This window comes from Pongo abelii, chromosome 5 (genome assembly GCF_028885655.2).
Source record: "Pongo abelii isolate AG06213 chromosome 5, NHGRI_mPonAbe1-v2.0_pri, whole genome shotgun sequence".
Taxonomy (NCBI): Eukaryota; Metazoa; Chordata; class Mammalia; order Primates; family Hominidae; genus Pongo; species Pongo abelii.
The window spans coordinates 164,373,060-164,382,754 of NC_071990.2; the positions used below are offsets into that span (position 1 = coordinate 164,373,060).

General features: G+C 40.8%; 1 protein-coding gene across 1 annotated transcript in view; it reads right to left on the reverse strand.

Annotated features, from left to right (window-relative positions):
• The window catches only part of PRKN (parkin RBR E3 ubiquitin protein ligase), a 1,392,587-nt gene that overhangs the window by 1,091,047 nt on the left and 291,845 nt on the right, over window positions 1-9,695 (reverse strand).

Genomic DNA, 9,695 nt, shown 5'->3' on the forward strand with positions numbered 1-9,695 from the left:
CACACATACTCCTGTATGTATTCATCATAAGTGAGTTTGGTATATAAGCTTCAAAGAGGTTTCTCATATACAATCTTATTGTTCCTTGACAGTAATCTCAGGCTTGTTACAATGACTTGGTAAAAAGGGAAAAAAGTAAAGATGGAATTTCAGGGGGAGGAGCCAAGATGGCCGAATAGGAACAGCTCCGGTCTACAGCTCCCAGCGCGAGCGACGCAGAAGACGGGTGATCTCTGCATTTCCATCTGAGGTACCGTGTTCATCTCACTAGGGAGTGCCAGACACTGGGCGCAGGTCAGTGGGTGAGCACACCGTGCGCCAGCCGAAGCAGGGGCGAGGCATTGCCTCACTCGGGAAGCACAAGGGGTCAGGGAGTTCCCCTTCCAGGGGTGACAGACGGCACCTGGAAAATCGGGCCACTCCCACCCGAATACTGTGCTTTTCCGACGGGCTTAGGAAACGGTGCCCCAGGAGAGTATAGCCCGCACCTGGCTCAGAGGGTCCTACGCCCACGGAGTCTCGCTGATTGCTAGCACAGCAGTCTGAGATCAAACAGCAAGGCAGCAGCGAGGCTGCGGGAGGGGCGCCCGCCATTGCCCAGGCTCGCTTAGGTAAACAAAGCAGCTGGGAAGCTCGAACTGGGTGGAGCCCACCACAGCTCAAGGAGGCCTGCCTGCCTCTGTAGGCTCCACCTCTGGGGGCAGGACACAGACAAACAAAAAGACAGCAGTAACCTCTGCAGACTTAAATGTCCCTGTCTGACAGCTGTGAGGAGAGCAGTGGTTCTCCCAGCACGCAGCTGGAGATCTGAGAACGGGCTGACTGCCTCCTCAAGTGGGTCCCTGACCCCTGACCCCCGAGCAGCCTAACTGGGAGGCACCCCCCAGCAGGGGCAGACTGACACCTCACACGGCCGGCCAGGTACTCCAACAGACCTGCAGCTGAGGGTTCTGTCTGTTAGAAGGAAAACTAACAGAAAGGACATCCACACCAAAAACCCATCTGTACGTCACCATCATCAAAAACCAAAAGTAGATAAAACCACAAAGATGGGGAAAAAACAGAGCAGAAAAACTGGAAACTCTAAAAACCAGAGTACCTCTCCTCCTCCAAAGGAACGCAGTTCCTCACCAGGAACGGAACAAAGCTGGACGGAGAATGACTTTGACGAGCTGAGAGAAGAAGGCTTCAGACGATCAAATTACTCCGAGCTACGGGAGGATATTCAAACCAAAGGCAAAGAAGTTGAAAACTTTGAAAAAAATTTAGAAGAATGTATAACTAGAATAACCAATACAGAGAAGTGCTTAAAGGAGCTGATGGAGCTGAAAACCAAGGCTCGAGAACTACGTGAAGAATGCAGAAGCCTCAGGAGCCGATGCGATCAAATGGAAGAAAGGGTATCAGCCCTGGAAGATGAAATGAATGAAATGAAGCGAGAAGGGAAGTTTAGAGAAAAAAGAATAAAAAGAAACGAGCAAAGCCTCCAAGAAATGTGGGACTATGTGAAAAGACCAAATCTACGTCTGATTGGTGTACCTGAAAGTGACGGGGAGAATGGAAACAAGTTGGAAAACACTCTGCAGGATATTATCCAGGAGAACTTCCCCAATCTAGCAAGGCAGGCCAACATTCAGATTCAGGAAATACAGAGAACGCCACAAAGATACTCCTCGAGAAGAGCAACTCCAAGACACATAATTGTCAGATTCACCAAAGTTGAAATGAAGGAAAAAATGTTAAGGGCAGCCAGAGAGAAAGGTCGGGTTACCATCAAAGGGAAGCCCATCAGACTAACAGCGGATCTCTCGGCAGAAACCCTACAAGCCAGAAGAGAGTGGGGGCCAATATTCAACATTCTTAAAGAAAAGAATTTTCAACCCAGAATTTCATATCCTGCCAAACTAAGCTTCATAAGTGAAGGAGAAATAAAATACTTTATAGACAAGCAAATGCTGAGAGATTTTGTCACCACCAGGCCTGCCCTAAAAGAGCTCCTGAAGGAAGCGCTAAACATGGAAAGGCACAACCGGTACCAGCCACTGCAAAATCATACCAAAATGTAAAGAACATCGAGACTAGGAAGAGACTGCATCAACTAACGAGCAAAATATCCAGCTAACATCATAATGACAGGATCAAATTCACATATAACAATATTAACTTTAAATGTAAATGGACTAAATGCTCCAATTAAAAGACACAGACTGGCAAACTGGATAAAGACTCAAGACCCATCAGTGTGCTGTATTCAGGAAACCCATCTCATGTGCAGAGACACACATAGGCTCAAAATAAAAGGATGGAGGAAGATCTACCAAGCAAATGGAAAACAAAAAAAGGCAGGGGTTGCAATCCTAGTCTCTGATAAAACAGACTTTAAACCAACAAAGATCAAAAGAGACAAAGAAGGCCATTACATAATGGTAAAGGGATTAATTCAACAAGAAGAGCTAACTATCCTAAATATATATGCACCCAATACAGGAGCACCCAGATTCATAAAGCAAGTCCTGAGTGACCTACAAAGAGACTTAGACTCCCACACATTAATAATGGGAGACTTTAACACCCCACTATCAACATTAGACAGATCAACGAGACAGAAAGTCAACAAGGATACCCAGGAATTGAACTCAGCTCTGCATCAAGCGGACCTAATAGACATCTACAGAACTCTCCACCCCAAATCAACAGAATATACATTTTTTTCAGCACCACACCACACCTATTCCAAAATTGACCACATACTTGGAAGTAAAGCTCTCCTCAATAAATGTAAAAGAACAGAAATTGTAACAAACTGTCTCTCAGATCACAGTGCAATCAAGCTAGAACTCAGGATTAAGAATCTCACTCAAAACCGCTCAACTACATGGAAACTGAACAACCTGCTCCTGAATGACTACTGGGTACATAACGAAATGAAGGCAGAAATAAAGATGTTCTTTGAAACCAATGAGAACCAAGACACAACATACCAGAATCTCTGGGATGCATTCAAAGCAGTGTGTAGAGGGAAATTTGTAGCACTAAATGCCCACAAGAGAAAGCAGGAAAGATCCAAAATTGACACCCTAACATCACAATTAAAAGAACTAGAAAAGCAAGAGCAAACACATTCAAAAGCCAGCAGAAGGCAAGAAATAACTAAAATCAGAGCAGAACTGAAGGAAATAGAGACACAAAAAACCCTTCAAAAAATAAATGAATCCAGGAGCTGGTTTTTTGAAAGGATCAACAAAATTGATAGACCGCTAGCAAGATTAATAAAGAAAAAAAGAGAGAAGAATCAAATAGATGCAATAAAAAATGATAAAGGGGATATCACCACCGATCCCACAGAAATACAAACTACCATCAGAGAATATTACAAACACCTCTATGCAAATAAACTAGAAAATCTGGAAGAAATGGATAAATTCCTCAACACATACACCCTCCCAAGACTAAACCAGGAAGAAGTCGAATCTCTGAATAGACCAATAACAGGAGCTGAAATTGTGGCAATAATCAATAGCTTACCAACCAAAAAAAGTCCAGGACCAGATGGGTTCACAGCCGAATTCTACCAGAGGTACAAGGAGGAGCTGGTACCATTCCTTCTGAAACTATTCCAATCAATAGAAAAAGAGGGAATCCTCCCTAACTCATTTTATGAGGCCAGCATCATCCTGATACCAAAGCCTGGCAGAGACACAACAAAAAAAGAGAATTTTAGACCAATATCCTTGATGAACATTGATGCAAAAATCCTCAATAAAATACTGGCAAACAGAATCCAGCAGCACATCAAAAAGCTTATCCACCATGATCAAGTGGGCTTCATCCCTGGGATGCAAGGCTGGTTCAATATACGCAAATCAATAAATGGAATCCAGCATATAAACAGAATGAAAGACAAAAACCACATGATTATCTCAATAGATGCAGAAAAGGCCTTTGACAAAATTCAACAACCCTTCATGCTAAAAACTCTCAATAAATTAGGAATTGATGGGACGTATCTCAAAATAATAAGAGCTATTTATGACAAACCCACAGCCAATATCATACTGAATGGGCAAAAACTGGAAGCATTCCCTTTGAAAACTGGCACAAGACAGGGATGCCCTCTCTCACCACTTCTATTCAACATAGTGTTGGAAGTTCTGGCCAGGGCAATTAGGCAGGAGAAGGAAATCAAGGGTATTCAATTAGGAAAAGAGGAAGTCAAATTGTCCCTGTTTGCAGATGACATGATAGTATATCTAGAAAACCCCATTGTCTCAGCCCAAAATCTCCTTAAGCTGATAAGCAACTTCAGCAAAGTCTCAGGATACAAAATCAATGTGCAAAAATCACAAGCATTCTTATACATCAATAACAGACAAACAGAGAGCCAAATCATGAGTGAACTCCCATTCACAATTGCTTCAAAGAGAATAAAATACCTAGGAATCCAACTTACAAGGGATGTGAAAGACCTCTTCAAGGAGAACTACAAACCACTGCTCAAGGAAATAAAAGAGGATACAAACAAATGGAAGAACATTCCATGCTCATGGGTAGGAAGAATCAATATCATGAAAATGGCCATCCTTCCCAAGGTAATTTACAGATTCAATGCCATCCCCATCAAGCTACCAATGACTTTCTTCACAGAATTGGAAAAAACTACTCTAAAGTTCATATGGAAACAAAAAAGAGCCCGCATCGCCAAGTCAATCCTAAGCCAAAAGAACAAAGCTGGAGGCATCACACTACCTGACTTCAAACTATACTACAAGGCTACAGTAACTAAAACAGCATGGTACTGGTACCAAAACAGAGATATAGATCAATGGAACAGAACAGAGCTGTCAGAAATAATGCCACATATCTACAAGTATCTGATCTTTGACAAACCTGACAAAAACAAGAAATGGGGAAAGGATTCCCTATTTAATAAATGGTGCTGGGAAAACTGGCTAGCCATATGTAGAAAGCTGAAACTGGATCCCTTCCTTACACCTTATACAAAAATCAATTCAAGATGGATTAAAGACTTAAATGTTAGACCTAAAACCATAAAAACCCTAGAAGAAAACCTAGGCATTACCATTCAGGACATAGGCATGGGCAAGGAGTTCATGTCTAAAACACCAAAAGCAATGGCAACAAAAGCCAAAATTGACAAATGGGATCTAATTAAACTAAAGAGCTTCTGCACAGCAAAAGAAACTACCATCAGAGTGAACAGGCAACCTACAAAATGGGAGAAAATTTTTGCAACCTACTCATCTGACAAAGGGCTAATATCCAGAATCTACAATGAACTCCAACAAATTTACAAGAAAAAAACAAACAACCCCATCAAAAAGTGGGCGAAGGACATGAACAGACACTTCTCAAAAGAAGACATTTATGCAGCCAAAAAACACATGAAAAAATGCTCACCATCACTGGCCATCAGAGAAATGCAAATCAAAACCACAATGAGATACCATCTCACACCAGTTAGAATGGCAATCATTAAAAAGTCAGGAAACAACAGGTGCTGGAGAGGATGTGGAGAAATAGGAACACTTTTACACTGTTGGTGGGACTGTAAACTAGTTCAACCCTTGTGGAAGTCAGTGTGGCGATTCCTCAGGGATCTAGAACTACAAATTCCATTCGACCCAGCCATCCCATTACTGGGTATATACCCAAAGGACTATAAATCATGCTGCTATAAAGACACATGCACACGTATGTTTATTGCGGCATTATTCACAATAGCAAAGACTTGGAACCAACCCAAATGTCCAACAATGATAGACTGGATTAAGAAAATGTGGCACATATACACCATGGAATACTATGCAGCCATAAAAAATGATGAGTTCACGTCCTTTGTAGGGACATGGATGAAATTGGAAATCATCATTCTCAGTAAACTATCGCAAGAACAAAAAACCAAACACCGCATATTCTCACTCATAGGTGGGAATTGAACAATGAGAACACATGGACACAGGAAGGGGAACATCACACTCTGGGGACTGTTGTGGGGGGGGGGGGAGGGATAGCATTGGGAGATATACCTAATGCGAGATGACGAGTTGGTGGGTGCAGCGCACCAGCATGGCACATGTATACATATGTAACTTACCTGCACATTGCGCACATGTACCATAAAACCTAAAGTATAATAATAATAATAATAATAAAAGAAAAAAAAAAAAAAAAAAAAAGATGGAATTTCAGTGAATCATCTTTGGATTCAGAGCTTTTGGGTGTATAGACACAACCTCTCATTTCTTAAATTCTTCCCTAAAGGATGATGACTGTATTAAGCAAAATCTCAGATAACATCAGGTCAATTGGATGATGGAATCTTAGTCCAATAATGGAGACAACAGAATATCTGAAACTAGGACTTCGGTGAACAGTAACACAGTTTCAGTATGTCATCTCTTCTCTGTCATTTATCAGGTTTCCTGTACCCTAATAAGATGCATCCTAAGTTAAGAGTTTGGAGATTGGATTGCGGCAGAGTTTCACCCTCTCACACGTTGCTTGCCTTGGAATGTGTAATCACAATGGAAACATCTGTGAGATGAGAGCCTATTAAATGAATCCACAGACTATATATCTTCAGCCTCTTATACGCTAGAAGAATCTTGGCTTTTTTTTTCTTCAAGTCTATGCTTATCGACGGCAATCCTCAGAGATGTTCTGTAAGTCCACATGGGCACAGAAATGTCAAGACTTCCTTTCAAAGAAAAATAACATTTCTGAGAGTTCTGAATTATGCAAAGAGGTAAGTCATTCAGGGATACTTTTGGACACGTAGATGCAACCAGACTCAAATAGATGAAATAAGGGTCTTCCCAAAGTGAGCATTTGCCCTGTACAGATGATCATTCTTTGATTCTAGACTCAGACACATAGCAGCACTTACTAGTTCATATAATAATGTACCTGTTCTTTGGAGGAACTCAAGAGGATATGTACATTTGCCTAAATAAAGGAGGCCAGCAGTAAGTTCCATTTGCAAGGCAATCCTTCAGAGAGAAGATGCTTGAATCAGTCCTGTAGTGAATGAGGATCTCACTTACATGACCAATCTCTTACACAGAAATAAATCACTGCGTGACTGTGCTCTGGGTATAATGGTATTGAGCCTGGCCTCCTTTTATCTTATAATCAGTTAAAATAGGAACTATATTGGTCATTTGCAGAATTCTTTTATATACAAACAAAAAATCATGGTGGAAATGTATTCAGTGCTCTAAATTGATACTAGCCTCTTTCTGTTTTATAGTCAACAGAGAAAGCAATCTCTACTAAAAATACAAAAATTAGCTGGGTGTGGTGGTACATGCCTGAAATCCCAGCTACTTGAGAGGCTGAGGCAGGAGAATCACTTGAACCCGGGAGGCAGAGGTTGCAGTGAGCCAAGATCATGCTATTGCACTCCAGCCTGGGCAACAGAGTAAGACTCCATCTCCAAAAAAAAAAAAAAAAAATTTGAATAAATTACCAAAAAAACCACGAAATTTCAATAAATTTAGTTCACAAATGAAGCCATTACATCCCTAAATTCTATTACATAAATATGTTATTAATGTTTACTCTAAAACCACAGCAGATCATTTGTTTCCTTTTTTTTTTTTTGGAAACAGAGTCTTTCTGTGGCCCAGGCTGGAGTGCAATGGTGCAATCTTGGCTCACTGCCACCTCCACCTCCCAGGTTCAAGAGATTCTCCGCCCCAGCCTCCCACGTAGCTGGGATTACAGGTGGACACCACCATGCCCAGCTGATTTTTGTATTTTCAGTAGAGATGGGGTTTCACCATGTTGGTCAAGCTGGTGTCGAACTCCTGACCTCGTGATCTGCCTGCCTTGGCCTCCCGAAGTGCTGGGATTACGGGCATGAGCCACTGTGCCCAATCTGGCTCATTTATTTCCTAAAATTATAATGTATGACTAACAAATCAATTTAAAAAATATGTACAACTGGAGTACACAATTGTCAAGAACTATTTACTTTTGCTTAGTTTAAATATTTGGTAAAGAGTTTGCAAATAAATACTCAACATGTCTATTCAGATCTATAATGTGCTAAAAATTCTGTTTAAGACTTCAAGAAAGAGGCCAGGAGCAATGGCTCATGCCTGTAATCTCAGCACTTTGGGAGGACAAGATGAGTGGATCACCTGAGGTCAGGAGTTCAAGACTAGCCTGGCCAACATGGTGAAACCCCGTCTCTACTAAAAATATAAAAATGAGCCAGGCGTGGTAGTGGACGCCTGTAATCCCAGCTACTCGGGAGGCTGAGGCAGGAGAATCGCTTGAATCCGGGAAGCGGAGCTTGCAGTGAGCAGGGATTGTGCCATTGCACCCCAGCCTGGGCGACAGAACGAGACTGTCTCAAAAAAAAAAAAAAAAAAAGAATTCAAGAAAGAGGCATTAATGTCTCTATAAGTTTTATTCACCCTATACTCTTAGTATGAACAAGTCTTTAAATGTGTCTGCTAATCAATTAAATTATTTTTCTCATTTCTTACATTAAATATCACTCATTGAATAATACTCTCCCTTTAAAAGAGAGACAAATAGCAAGCTTGTTTATTTTCTAAGAAAGTGACAGTTTCAATTCCTCTGTGAAACTGGACAGATATCCTAGGTTTTTTTTAAGTTCAACTTTATATTAAAATACTTACACATTCTAATGCAGTTGTAAGAGATAACAGAGAAAGATGCCAGCTACCTTTTCCCCAGCTTCCCCCATTGGTAACATCTTGCCAAGCTAGATGTTATAATTGTACTATAAGCATTGTTACAGTCAGCACAGAGGACGGCTGTCACCAAAGGATCCCTTCTGTTACCCTTTCACAGCCGCGCCCTCCTCTCACCTGTTTCCACCCCCTTGAGAACCACTGGGAAGTATGAATCTGCTCTCCATTTCTATCATTTTGTCATTTTGAGAATGTTATATAAATAAAATTACTCAGTGCACGATCTTTGGGGACGGGCCTTTTCCACACAGCACATTTCCCGAGATCCATCCAAGATATTTTGTATATCAACAGTCGGCTCCTTTTTTACTGCTGAGTAATATTCTAGGGTATGGAGGTACCAGTTTGTTGAACCACTGACCCACTGAAAGACATCAGAGTTGTTTCCATGTTCTGCTAATGTGAATAAAACTGCTATAAACATTCATATACAGATTTGTGTGTGTACCTATGTCTTCATTTCTCTAGGATAAATAACTAAGAGTATAACTCTGTCATCTGGTAAATACATATGACATTTTTTAGGAAACTGCTATATTCTTTTCCAGAGTGGCTCTACCATTTTATATTCCCACTAGCAATTTGAGAGTAATCTAATTTCTCCACATCCTCACCAGCATTTGGTGTTGTCTTTATTTTGTATTTTAGCCGTTTACCTACTTTACCGATTACTCTAGATATTACTTTATACATTCTTAACTTGTCATGCTCTACTGCAGTTGCTATTTTATAGGTTAAGTTTAGAAATCTTACCTTTCCTTGCATCTGTGTTTATGTTTGCCTGAAATGTTTCTTCTACATGTAGAACTACATTAGACAATGCTATAACTTTTGCTGCAACCCTCTAACATAATCTAGAAAACTCAAGAGGAGAAAAACAGTGCATTGCATTTACCCATATTTTTGCTTACGATGTTTTTCCCTCCTTCCTAGTGTTCCAAAATTCCT